The sequence below is a fragment of the Anomaloglossus baeobatrachus genome, chromosome 3 (assembly GCF_048569485.1).
Source record: "Anomaloglossus baeobatrachus isolate aAnoBae1 chromosome 3, aAnoBae1.hap1, whole genome shotgun sequence".
In the NCBI taxonomy this organism is placed as follows: domain Eukaryota; kingdom Metazoa; phylum Chordata; class Amphibia; order Anura; family Aromobatidae; genus Anomaloglossus; species Anomaloglossus baeobatrachus.
Genome location: NC_134355.1, coordinates 600,411,454 through 600,425,956, shown reverse-complemented (window position 1 = coordinate 600,425,956; position 14,503 = coordinate 600,411,454).

The following is a 14,503-nucleotide window of genomic DNA, read 5'->3' as shown; positions in this document are numbered from 1 at the left end:
ATGGTTCGTCCAGTAATTTTGATTCCTTTTTCTTTCTCAGCAAGTCCAGCTTTCCTGAAAATAGGTTCTGCTTATAAATTGAAGAGAAATGGTGACAGTATGCAGCCTTGTCTAACGCCTCGCTCTCTTTTAACCATGCCGTGTCACCATGTTTCGTTTGGACTGTTGCTTCTTGGTCTATGTAAAAGTTTCTAAAGAGACTAATCAGATGGTTCGGCACACTCATATCCTTCATGGTAGTCCAAAGTTTCTGGTGATCAACATTCTTCTTCTCCTCTGGTAATCTCTAATTAAACTAATAATTCATCCTCTTGGATAAAAATATGAAGCATTTGGTAAAAGTAAAATCAAATTAAATAAAATAACATAGTTATAAAAATAAAAATATGTATTGCGAATGGCATTATGTGACACTAGAATTTCTATATGCACATATATGGATACATTTCTTGACTAAAATGATTATAGCAATGAATCATATATATATATAAAATTGAATTTATATTTGTGAAATTGTTCCTTGAACGTAGGAGTATTTGTTTGTGAAGGAGTATAGATTCTATATGAATGTTGCACTTGTGTTTTAATTAACCCCCAACCCTCTTTCCCTGTGGAAGGTAAACCCTTCCCTGTCTTAGTAGACCAAAATTGTCAAACGCGTAGTCCGGTGGGATTACTACCACTCTGTACACAACTTTTTGCCCTACTTGTGGAATGTTTTTAATGAGTTGATAACATAAAAATCGAGTTTTTATTTAAAGACAAGAAATTGCCTTGGATCTTTCCGCTGGATATTGCTCCTTTATGTATTTTGAAGCGTGTGGCTGGCTCCTGCCCTGTTTCCTTGCGGACTGCTAACAAGGACTGATAGGATTCCACAAGCTCTGCAGAACGTCAGTAAGCTGGCATAAAAGATGTTTTTTGCATTTTGATTCAAAGGCTTTTTTTGCTTTCTTCAATCACTGACAGTGGTATTTAACCACACAATCCAGTTCGGACACTAGTTTAGGCTGCCACTGGCCCCCACGTGACGAGATTGCAGAGAGTCAATGGGGAATGTCTTCATGTTTCTCATATGGTCTCTCCTGTATCTTCTAGTTTGTGGCTTGGCATCATAGGGGACGGTCATTTTTACTATATACCACAATACTGCGGTATATAGAACAAACCAGGTCATGACCACAAGTTCTAAAAGGGCTGACAAATGAAAAAAAACCCCCAAAACTATCAAAATATAAAATTAACTAACGCCATAATGACAAAAAAATAAACACACCAGGACTGCGTTTTTTTCTGTGGTCGCAATAACTCTAAAAAGTGTAATAAGAAGCAATCAAAGCATACTGTGTACCCCAAAATTGTAAAAATAAAAATAGTGAAAAAAAGGCTCCCCCGACACAGCTCCATTGATAGTAATATAAAAAGTTACACTTCTCAGAAAATGATGGCACAAACAAACCAAAGGTTTTTTTAACATTATACAATGGTAAAAACTACTATACATGTTTGGTGTCTCCGTAATCGTACTGATCTGGAGAATAATTTTTTTAGTTCATTTTTACTGTACAATGAACGCTGTAAAAAATAAAATCCAATGCAGAATACAGGAATTGCATTTTTTTTTCATCTATTCATCTCACTTGGAATTTTTTTTTTTTGTTATTTTCCCTTACTCTACGAGGGGCTGCTGATAAGTCTTTGGCTTTGTGATTTTTTTTGTTTCTATGTTAACGAATGTTACATCACATGAAAGCCTTATGTGTCTAATATATGTTTTCAAAATGTTGTGTTTGTTGCTTATGGCAATAGTGTTCTACGCACACGGGAAAACAAAATGGTGGAGTCTAATGCGATATTCACAGTAACTGAGAACAGAGGAGTGATAAAATTCTTGTTTATGCAAGGAAAGTCCGAGAAGGATATTCATGGTGATATGTCGCAGACATTGGGGGATCAATGCCCTTCATATTCCACAGTTAAGATACTGGGTTGCCAAATTTAAAATGGGCCACTTCAACACCAATGATGAGGAATGTCCTGGACGACCGAGAGTGGTTGTTGTTCCAGAGATCGTCGATGCTGTGCACAACCTCATACTGGAGAATCGACGAATTTCAGCTAAAGCAATAGCAGACATCATGGGGATTTCCCGTGAACATGTTTGTGTGAACATTTGGACATGAGGAAGCTATATGTAAGTGGGTCCCCAAATGTTTGACAACAGATCAGAGAAGCATGCGAGTGAAAACTTCCCAGTCCATTTGTCAGCATTTCTGGACTGATAAGAAGTTCCTGGAGTGACTGATTATTATGGATGAGATCTGGATTTATTAGTATGACCCTGAAAACAAAGAGCAGTCAAAAGAGTGGAGGCACAGTGGTTCTCCTCATCCAAAGAAGTTCAGGGTGCAAAAATCAGCCACTAAGGTGATGCCATCTGTGTTTTGGGATAAGGAGGACGTGCTGCTAGTGGACTACCTTCAAAAGGGTTCCACCATCAATGCAAGGTATTACAGTGAACTTTTGGACCAACTGAAGGCAGCTCGGAAGGCCAAAAGACGCGGCAAGCTGTCCAAAGGAATCTTGTTCATGCAAGACAACGCCTCCGCTCACATTGCACAAGCGACCACGGCAAAACTGGCAGAGCTGAGCTTCTAGCTGGTTGACCACCCACCTTATTCACCAGATCTAGCTCCCTCCGACTATCATCTGTTTCCAAACCTGAAGAAAACGCCTCAAGGGTACAAAATTTCACACCATTTCTGATGCAATGGCTGCTACGGATGCCTGGGTTGAGGCACTACCAAAACCCTTCTTTTTCCTAGGCGTACAGAACTTGGAATACCGATGTAAGAAGTGTGTTGACATCAGTGGAGAGTATATGGAATAAATGTAAAGTTTCATCATCCTATCCCGTTTGTTTCTCGGTAAAGCCAAAGACTTAGCAGCCCCTCGTATAAGATAAAATCATTGAAAACTACACTTGTGTTGCAAAATATAAGACCTCATGTGTTTACGGCAGTGCAAAAAAAATTAATGGTACAGCTATTTTAAAAAGGCGTGTAAAAAATGAAAATTCAAAAACGAAAGTTGGCTGAGGCAAGTAAGGGGTTCAGGATATATACATTGCCTCCAAATTCTCCAGACCAATCATTGAAGACCTCACGTGTCCATGTTTTTGTGTATTTATATATACTTGGTTTTACTGGAAATGCGATAAGATGGCAGACTGCATGGTACCGTGCTTATGTTTACATTCCGAAATATATCTGATTTCCATAGAGCATTCACACAGTTTTATATCGCAGGCAGCTGTATTATCCCCAGGCAAACACTGTCTTGTTTTTGGTTTTCCTGGCACTGAGTCGGACTGTGCTGCATTCTCCTCCGTTACTTCCTAAGTTTGTGCTGCTCTTGTATAACGATCATATGCTGGTTCGGAGCTAGGTCAGTCTATCAGACATTCCTAAACAATGACTGGAAGACTTTACAAGTATTTGGGAACCATGCCTGGAGATTCACTTTGCAGAACGGTGCTGTAGTTTTCCTCATATGTGTTTTATACTGTCAGTAACCACCGGCAGCCGGATTCTTATATGTAAAGCATAAGTCACTGGTGTGTTATAGTTTAGTGTAACAACTTGTGCCATTCAATATTTGAATATACAGATTTTTGAATAAAAGTGCCAGGGATGGGCTCCTAAGGGGTACTTTGCACGCTGCGACATCGCAAGCCGATGCTGCGATGCAGAGCGCGATAGACCCCGCCCCCGTCGCAGATGCGATATCCTTGTGATAGCTGCCGTAGCGAACATTATCGCTACGGCAGCTTCACATGGACTCACCTGTCCTGGGACGTCGCTCTGGCCGGCAAACCGCCTCCTTATTAAGGGGGCGGGTCGTGCGGCGTCACAGCGACGTCACACGGCAGGCGGCCAATAGGAGCGGAGGGGCGGAGATGAGCGGGATGTAAACATCCCGCCCACCTCCTTCCTTCCGCATATCCTACGGAAGCCGCGGTGACGCCGGTAGGAGATGTTCCTCGCTCCTGCTACTTCACACACAGCGATGTGTGCTGCCGCAGGAGCGAGGAACAACATCGGACCGTCGCGTCAGCGTAATTATGGATTACGCCGACGCTGCACCGATGATACGATTACGACGCTTTTGCGCTCATTAATCGTATCATCAAACCTTTACACACTACGATGTCGCATGCGATGCCGGAAGTACGTCATTTTCAATTTGACCCCACCGACATCGCACCTGCGATGTCGTAGTGTGCAAAGCCCACCTAAGTCTTAAGGCCGCTTTACACACAGCGGCATCGGGGTCACGGAATTTGTTACGCACATCCGGCCTTGTTAGCGATGTTGTTGCGTGTGACACCTACGAGCGATCGAAAAAGGTTGCAAAATCATGCAAAATCGTAAATCGTTGACACGCTCCTCCATTCTCAAACATGGTTGCTGCTGCAGGATGCAGGTTGTTCGTCGTTCCTGCGGCAGCACACATCGCTACGTGTGACACCGCAGGAACAAGGAACCTCACCTTACCTGCGGCCGCCCGCAATGAGGTAGGAAGGAGGTGGGCGGGATGTTCGTCCCATTCATCTCTGCCCCTCCGCTTCGATTGGGTGCCTGCCTAGTGATGTTGCTGTGTCGCCAAACGAACCTCCCCCTTAGAAAGGAGGCGGTTCGCCGGTCACAGCGACATTGCTAGGCAGGTAAGAAGTGTGATGGGTTCAAGCGACGTTGTGCGCCACGGGCAGCGATTTTCCCATGACACACAACCGACGGGGTTGGGTACGCACGCTAGCGATCTCGCTAGCAAGATCGCACCGTGTAAAGCGGCTTTTAGAGGGAATTCGTTGCAAGGATTTTGCAATGTAAGCTGAGGACAGCATATTTGGAGGGTTAAAAAAGTAAAAACATCTGTGTTTCTTATATCTGTGTGCAAGTTATTGTTTACTCATACAAAAGGGTTTAATGCTCTATGATTAACATTCATGTGACTCTTTTGCACCTGCAGAACAGTCAGACATGCCCCCTGCTGTGATTGACACCTCACAGTCAATGCACAATCTCTATAGAGAGTCTGGTGTGGGCGGAGACCTCTCCCAGCTCTGCTACACTCAATTCTGAGATAAAGTCAGACTGGCTGCACACAGTGATCTAAGATAAACATGGTTACTTTCGGAATCTCTCTGCCTACAACATGCTGCTCTCAGATGAAGTAGCAAAAACATGGTGACAGATTCCCTTTAACGGGGTTGTTCTATGAAGAAATTTGATTTAAATCAATAGATCTGGAAATAATAATAATTTCCACCACTAAATGTGTTTCAAAAAATTGTTCCAGGGTTGAGAAAATCTTATATAGGTGTCCCTGCTATGTACTGTGTAATGGCCGTGTCTGACTATACAGGGACATGGTCTGATCATACCACATGTCCTGGCAGGGTAGGAAGTAAAAAAGTATACAGACATTACAGAATGGGATCGCAAATTATTTCTTTGAGGTGAAACATTTTTTAAAAAACAGGCAGGGAAATGCTTTGCCTCACAGAAAGAATCAGCTAAATATGCCTGTACTGTAATGTCTGTATACTTTTTTACTTCCTCCCCTGCCAGGAGATGTGATATGATCAGACCATGTCCCTGTATGGTCAGACACGGCCATTACACAGTACATAGCAGGGACACATATATCAGATTATCTTAGCAGAGGAACTTTTTTTTTAAAACACATCCATTTGTGAAAATAATTATTATGCCAAGATCTATTGATTAAAATCAACTTTAAAATTAACTTTGTTTGTGAGAAAATCCCTTTAACTAAGGAGCAAAGTCTAAAGGGTGCTTTACACGCTGCGACATCGCTAACGATATATCGTCGGGGTCACCTCGTTAGTGACGCACATTCGGCGCCGTTAGCAACATCCAGCTTGTGACACCAAGGAGCGATGATCAACGATCGTAAAAGCGTCAAAAATCGTTGATCGTTGACACGTCACTCCTTTTCATAGTATCGTTGGTGGTGCATGCTGCCGGTTGTTCGTCGTTCCTGCGGCATCACACATCGCTATGTATGACACCGCAGGAACGACAAACATCTCCTTACCTGCATCCACCGGCAATTTGGAAGGAAGGAGGTGGGCGGCATGTTCCGGCCGCTCATCTCCGCCCCTCCTCTGCTATTGGGTGGCCACTTAATGACGCCGCAGTGACGTCGCTATGACGTCAAATGCACCTCCCCCTTGAAGGAGGGATTGTTCGGCGGTCACAGTGACGTCGCTGACAAGGTGCGTGTGGCGCTGCCGTAGTGATAATGTTCGCTACGGCAGCGATCACCAAATGTCGCACGAACGACGGGGGCGGGTGCTATCGCGCACGACATGTCGCAGCGTATAAAACACCTTTAAGGCAGTTTATATGATTGCTTTCTGCACACAGAATACCTTTAATCTCGGCAGATGATGTCCTGTCTACACAAGAGCTGTGCTATGGAGATTCATAATTTTTCAGCATTTTACAAATCCATTTATACATTTCACTCACCGAAAAAGTGTTTTCCTTATTCATCAGGTGATTGGTCGCTGTCACAAACCACCGAGGGGGTCACTCAGAAATCCCCCGCGCTGGCTACCAGTACGTCACAATCGGGGGGTAACAAGTGGGGGTCACCCCTCCTTTATACCTCCCGACCGACAGACAGAGCACGTGACGCGCTCTCTAGCGCCCCTCTTATAGTCAGGCCAATTATGGAATTGCCCGACCATAAGCCAGGAGGCCGCTATACTACTTATGCCGATTATTGAAGGGTCCCCGGTGAGAGTAAGGTATATATTCCCCCGACCTCCGCGGGCGGAATATATAAAATCTCCCCGAATCTCACTGGCCTCCCCACAATAATCCTTGGCACAATTCGCTGCCACCAACCGATTTACGGTAACTATTAGCCGAACACACAGACGTGGGATTCAAGATCGAGATAACAGAACAGCCCAAGATTAATTATATAATTTAATCAGCCTAAAGCACACTAGAAACTACAATATATACAATAGGGAATCTACAGAATATACATATGTCAGAGTACAGTTACAATCAAAGCATGGGTTACAAACAGGCATACACAGTTCCAGCAGTTACCTTGTTGCGTCTGGCCACAGGGGGGCGCTGTACCCAGGTTTCTAGGATCCTTCCCACAGATGTTTCCTACACGTGCCCCCAGCGAAAAGAACACTGGAAAATGGCCGAAGTAGGGTTATCAACCTGGGCCAATCCAGGTCCCCTCCTACCTTAGTGACCTCAGAGGGAGCACTGCTCCACCCCTGGCTTGAGTTATGGACAATCCACAACATGGAATATGGGCCATAACTTTGCCTGGGAGCGTCGTAGGCGGACGCCAATGCTCTCATTGTGACAGTTATGAATTTAGCTACAGAACGAGGGGACTCATGACCTGTCTGCCAGTTCCCCATTGGCTGATATCACGCCTGGGGCATTTCCCAATGTCCTGCTCCCATAAAAAGGGTGTGCCGGCATCGTCCGCATGCGGAGACACCATTTTTATGGTTGCCATATTTATCGGAAATATGGCTTGCGAGATATGAACCATTTTTTACTGGAGTCGTTCTGTCTGCTAGTTCCATAGCCTTGCTAATGAGATACAACTCTTGTTACAGGGTGACGGCAGGGAGTCATCCTGTGTCCATTGTTCCCACACCACCTCATCTCCATATCACAGGACATGGCCATGGAGGTGTAAGTGGAACACTGAGAACAAGAAGGGAGGGGGCACTGCCAGGGAGTGATGAGGGATTATGACTGGAGTCATAATTCATCTTCATATCCCGGGATTTGCCTCACACCTCCCCCCTTTTGAGGGCGCTAGGGGGCAGCACACTCCGGTGTTCCCCCGTGCGCCCGTCCGCGACCTCTCCTTGTCGGGACAGCCCGTCTGCGTTACCGTGGTCACGGCCCCTTTTGTGGCGAATGGTGAAGTTGTATTGCTGGAGCGCAAGGCTCCATCGCAACAATCGCCCATTCGTCCCAGAGACGGTGTGCAACCAGCTGAGGGGATTGTGGTCCGTCTCCACGATGAAGTGGCGCCCGTATAGATAGGGTTGCAGACGCTGCAGGGCCCACACTATGGCCAGGCACTCCTTCTCCATCGTGGAATAGGCAACTTCCCTTGGTAACAGCTTCCTGCTCAGGTACAAGACTGGGTGCTCTTGGCTCGCAGAGTCCACCTGGCTGAGCACCGCACCGAGGCCGAAGTCACTGGCGTCGGTCTGTACTACAAACGGCCGCGTGAAGTCGGCTGCCTGTAGCACGGGCGGGCTGGACAGGGCGTCCTTTAGGGCCCGGAAGGCTGTCTCGCAGTCCATTGTCCAATCGACTGCAGAGGGCAGCTTCTTCTTGGTGAGGTCCGTCAAGGGCTTTGCCAGGCTACTATAGCATGGAACAAACCTCCTATAGTACCCAGCGGTCCCCAAGAAGGACATCACCTGCTTCTTGGTCCTGGGGGTGGGCCAGGATGCGATGGCTTCCACTTTCTCAGGCTCGGGCTTCAGTGTTCTCCCACCTACCCGGTGACCGAGGTACTGGACCTCGCTCATGGCCAGCTGACACTTTCCCGGCTTGATGGTCAAACCTGCCCGGTGGATCCGCCTGAGCACCTGTGCTAGATGCTCTAGGTGGTCCTCCCAGGTGGGACTGAAGACGGCAATGTCATCTAGGTACGCGGCCGCGTACCCTTCAAGTCCCTTGAGCAGGGTGTTGACCATCCGCTGGAAAGTGGCAGGGGCATTCCTCATCCCGAATGGCATCACCGTGGACTCGTATAGTCCAAATGGGGTAATAAAGGCAGAGCGTTCCCTGGCCTTGCGAGTCAGGGGGATCTGCCAATATCCCCGGCTCAGATCCATGATGGTCAGGTACTGAGCCCCGGCCAACTGATCGAGCAGGTCATCGATGCGTGGCATTGGGTACGCATCGGCGACCGTGACAGCATTGAGCCCCCTGTAGTCCACGCAGAACCGAGTGGTTCGGTCCTTCTTAGGGACGAGGACTACAGGCGAGGCCCAAGCGCTGTTGGATGCCTGGATCACCCCCAGCTTCAGCATCTCGTCAATCTCCTGGCGCATGTGTTGCTGCACCTCCAGGGAGACCCGATATGCTGAACGCCGGATCGGGGGATGATCCCCAGTGTCCACGTGATGGACAGCCAAGTCAGTCCTTCCGGGCTGGTTGGTAAACAACCCCCGGAAGGGGAGGAGGGTGGCCCACAGCTGGGACCGTTGGTCTTCCAAGAGCTGGTGGCCAACCTCCACATCCTCAATGGATCCGCCTGCCCTAACCTGGGCTAGCATATCCAAGAGGGTTTCCGCTTCTCCCTCCTCGGGCAGGTTGCACACTGGGAGCGCACATGCCTCCCGCTCATGATGTGCCTTCATCATGTTCACATGGAAGGGCTTCCGCCTTCCACGGGCAGGGTCCAGGGTGACCAGGTACGTTACAGGGTTGAGCTGCTGGTACACGAGGTATGGGCCTTCCCAGGCTGCCTGAAGCTTGTCCTGTGGTACGGGGACCAGTACCCACACCTTTTGACCCACTTGGTAGGTCCTCTCACAAGCGTTCTGGTCGTACCAACGCTTCTGATCGGCCTGGGCTTGAGCCATATTGTCGTGTACCAGTTGCGTCAAGGCCTGCATTTTGTCCCGGAAGCGCATGACATACTCGATAACCGACACTCCAGGGGTGGCCAAATCCCCTTCCCAAGCCTCTTTCACCAGAGCCAGGGGGCCCCGCACACGTCGCCCGTACAGGAGCTCAAACGGTGAGAATCCTGTTGAGGCCTGTGGAACCTCCCGGTAAGCAAATAACAGGTGTGGGAGATACCGCTCCCAGTCACGCCCATGGGAGTCGACCAACATCTTAAGCATCTGCTTTAAGGTGCCATTGAACCGCTCGCACAGGCCATTAGTCTGTGGATGGTACGGGCTGGCCACCAGATGTCGCACCTGGACTTGCTTACAGAGGGCCTCCATCAGCTGGGACATGAATTGGGTCCCCCGGTCAGTGAGCATTTCCTGGGGAAAACCCACTCGGGAGAAAATCTCCAGCAATGCGGTGGCCACCTTGTCAGCCCGAATGGACGACAAGGCCACTGCTTCTGGGTACCGGGTGGCATAGTCCACTACCGTCAGTAGGTAGCGTTTCCCGGAGCTGCTGGGGATGGCCAGCGGGCCGACCAGATCCACAGCCACCCTCCTGAAAGGCTCATCGATGATTGGCAGAGATACTAGTGGGGCTTTGGGGCGTGGCCCCGCCTTCCCCACTCTCTGACAGGTTTCACACGAACGGCAGTAGGCAGCCACATCGGCCCCCATTTTTGGCCAGTAGAAATGCTGGTTTAACCTGGCCTTGGTCTTAGCGATCCCTAGGTGTCCGGCCATCGGAATCTCATGTGCGATCCGCAACAACTCCGTCCGGAACGGATAGGGTACCACCAACTGTCGGTCCCTGGGCCACGCCTCCGGTGAACCCTGCTGGACCGTGGCCCGGTACAGCCGTCCTTGGTCCCAGACCACTCGCTCCGGGTCCGAGTCCGAGGGAGGCTGTGCCGCCTGCTCCTTAAGAGCTTTCAGGCTGTCGTCAACTTCTAACGCTGCCTGAAACCCCTGACTAGATGTGGCCAGAATCGACGAGACTGTCACATCTTCAGTCAGTACCCCGGGACCTGTGTCCTGGCCTCCACCTGACTCGGCTGCCACTTGGTCAGAAGGGGAAGAGCTATCGGACCTCCGGGAGGCCCCTTGGCTTCCAGCACTCCCACTGCGGGTGACAGCGGCCACAGCCGCTGCGACCGTGGGTCGTGCCTGCTCCTCCTCCGTTCCTGACCAAGTCGCCGGTTCAGGCAGACCTACCTGGCTTCCTGACACCCCGGTTGTGGGGGAACCATGCACCGAGATCTTACCTGGGAGCACTTCCGCTCCTGGACCGGCCCCAATCTCACCTGCCTGTTCCCCCCCTGCAGCAACAGAACCCCGCTGTGAAATCTCTGGGGACCCCACATTTGCTGTGGTAGCCCCCACCCCACACACTGGTCCTCCCCCTGCAGCACCCTGCTCTCTGCTTATCCCTGCAGAGGGCAACAGATCCCAGCTCACAGGCTGCTTACTTGTAGAGGCATTGTCACACCTTTCTCTGACCCCCTCCCCTGTCACAGCTGCAGCTGTGTGTGTGTCTATGGTGTCGGTGCAAGCAGAAATATCAGAGTTCACTCCCTCCTCCCTTACATCATTCATAGATAACACATTAACATTGTCCGGAGGCATGTCAGTACTGGCTGAAGGTTCAGCCCTTGGTTGGGGCCCAAACTGGGAGGTTATCTGCCCCAAATCTGTCCCAAGTAGCACGTTTGCAGGGATCCGATCAGTTACCCCCACCTCCCTCACCCCTCGCCCTGCGCCCCAGTCCACATAAATGTCAGCAACAGGCAGCGCCGGGTCAGTGCCTCCAATCCCGGAGACAGCGAGGGTTTTTCCAGGGATCAAGTCTTGGGGGGACACCATCTCAGGCCGCACCAGAGTCACCTCTGAGGCGCTGTCTCGCAGTCCTATGGTCACAGACCGGCCGACGGTGACAGGTTGGAAGCTGTCCAGGGACCTACCACCACCCCCACCCACACAATACACCTTGGGCGGCCCTTGGGACGGGGACGGAGCCGGGGCCTTGGGACGCTGAGGGCACATGGCCTTGAAGTGTCCAGGTAGGTTGCACTGGTGGCACCGTCTTGGTTCCGCCACGGGCCTGGAGAGGGGAGTTGAGGGGGACACCCCCTGCAGTCTAGGGGCAGGTGGGGCAGTCGCAGAATTCATCTTACCCCCTCTCCAGGTGCTGCTGGTGGCCGCTCTCCTGGCCTCAGGGGCCCGGTTGTTGGTGTAGTCATCGGCAAGGGCAGCTGTAGCCGTGGACCCCTTTGGCTTCTGGTCTCGGATGAACTGGCGGAGATCCTCAGGGCAGTTCCACAAGAGTTGCTCCGTGATGAACAAGTCCAGGATCTCCGGTCCGGTGGAAAGCTGCAGGCCTTGGGTCCAGTGGTCGGCAGCTCGGGCAAGTGCCCGCCGGTGGTCAGCCCAGGAGTCCTTTGGTCCCTTCTGTAGGCTCCGGAACTTCTTGCGGTAGGACTCTGGAGTGAGGTTGTACTGTTGGATCAGGGCCCGCTTGATGGTGTCGTAGCCCTGATCTGCCTCAGCAGGCAAGTCCCCAAGGATATCCAGGGCCTTACCCCTTAAACGGGGGGTCAGGTATTTGGCCCACTGGTCCTTGTCCAGATGGTGCTGCAAGCAAGTCCGTTCAAAAGCAGTCAAGAAAGAGTCCAAGTCTCCATCCTTCTCCAGCACTGGGAAGTCCTCAACACGGACCTTTGGAAGTTTGGTGTCTCGAAGGTCACATGTGGCTGATGAGGGCCGGAGCTGAGCTAGCTGCAGCTGGTAGTCACGGTCTGCCTGTCGCTCTCGCTCTTCACGCGCTGCCTACCGCTCTCGCTCCGCAGCCTCACGCTCTGCGTGCCGCTCCGCAGCCTCAGCGTCACGCGCTGCCTGCCGCTCTGCCCTGCGCTCTGCCAGGAGTTCCTTGTAGCCCTTCTGGTCTCCAGCCTGGAGAAGGGCCATAGCCATTTGAAGAAGGCTATCCGAGCCTCCCAGGCTCGGTGGAATGGCACGTGGTGATCTGCGGCACGCTGCAGAGCTAGGCGATTCACTGTCCCTTTCAGAGCGGAGGGCTGGCATCTGGCTCGTTGAGGAACCTTGGGTGAGCTCCTCCTCATCTTGTCCAGCAGTGCCAGGTTGCGCAATGTCCTCGGCAGAACGGTTTTCTGGCGTCGAGCTCCTGGAGGACTCGTGGGCAACCTCCTCATTGCTGTCCACAGCACCGTCCTCCCTCTCTTCGGCTCCTGCCTTAGCATTGGCCAGTTGCATAGCTCTGCTCCTGGTGCCATCAGCCATTCTTGCAGACTTTTGGTCACTGACACAGAACTGACACCTGATGCCTCCACACACCTTACAGTATCTGCACTCTGACACTCTAGTGTTGAGCTAGTCTGAAGACCCCAGCAGCCACAGCTGCTGCAGGCAGTCTTTAGTGTCTGGGAGTATGGGTCTCACACTCACACACACTATTATCTCGATCCCACCGCTATGCCACCAATATGTCACAAACCACCGGGGGGGTCACTCAGAAATCCCCCGCGCTGGCTACCAGTACGTCACAATCGGGGGGTAACAAGTGGGGGTCACCCCTCCTTTATACCTCCCGACCGACAGACAGAGCACGTGACGCGCTCTCTAGCGCCCCTCTTATAGTCAGGCCAATTATGGAATTGCCCGACCATAAGCCAGGAGGCCGCTATACTACTTATGCCGATTATTGAAGGGTCCCCGGTGAGAGTAAGGTATATATTCCCCCGACCTCCGCGGACGGAATATATAAAATCTCCCCGAATCTCACTGGCCTCCCCACAATAATCCTTGGCACAATTCGCTGCCACCAACCGATTTACGGTAACTATTAGCCGAACACACAGACGTGGGATTCAAGATCGAGATAACAGAACAGCCCAAGATTAATTATATAATTTAATCAGCCTAAAGCACACTAGAAACTACAATATATACAATAGGGAATCTACAGAATATACATATGTCAGAGTACAGTTACAATCAAAGCATGGGTTACAAACAGGCATACACAGTTCCAGCAGTTACCTTGTTGCGTCTGGCCACAGGGGGGCGCTGTACCCAGGTTTCTAGGATCCTTCCCACAGATGTTTCCTACACGTGCCCCCAGCGAAAAGAACACTGGAAAATGGCCGAAGTAGGGTTATCAACCTGGGCCAATCCAGGTCCCCTCCTACCTTAGTGACCTCAGAGGGAGCACTGCTCCACCCCTGGCTTGAGTTATGGACAATCCACAACATGGAATATGGGCCATAACTTTGCCTGGGAGCGTCGTAGGTGGACGCCAATGCTCTCATTGTGACAGTTATGAATTTAGCTACAGAACGAGGGGACTCATGACCTGTCTGCCAGTTCCCCATTGGCTGATATCATGCCTGGGGCATTTCCCAATGTCCTGCTCCCATAAAAAGGGTGTGCCGGCATCGTCCGCATGCGGAGACACCATTTTTATGGTTGCCATATTTATCGGAAATATGGCTTGCGAGATATGAACCATTTTTTACTGGAGTCGTTCACTCTGCTAGTTCCATAGCCTTGCTAATGAGATACAACTCTTGTTACAGGGTGACGGCAGGGAGTCATCCTGTGTCCATTGTTCCCACACCACCTCATCTCCATATCACAGGACATGGCCATGGAGGTGTAAGTGGAACACTGAGAACAAGAAGGGAGGGGGCACTGCCAGGGAGTGATGAGGGATTATGACTGGAGTCATAATTCATCTTCATATCCCGGGATTTGCCTCACAGTCGC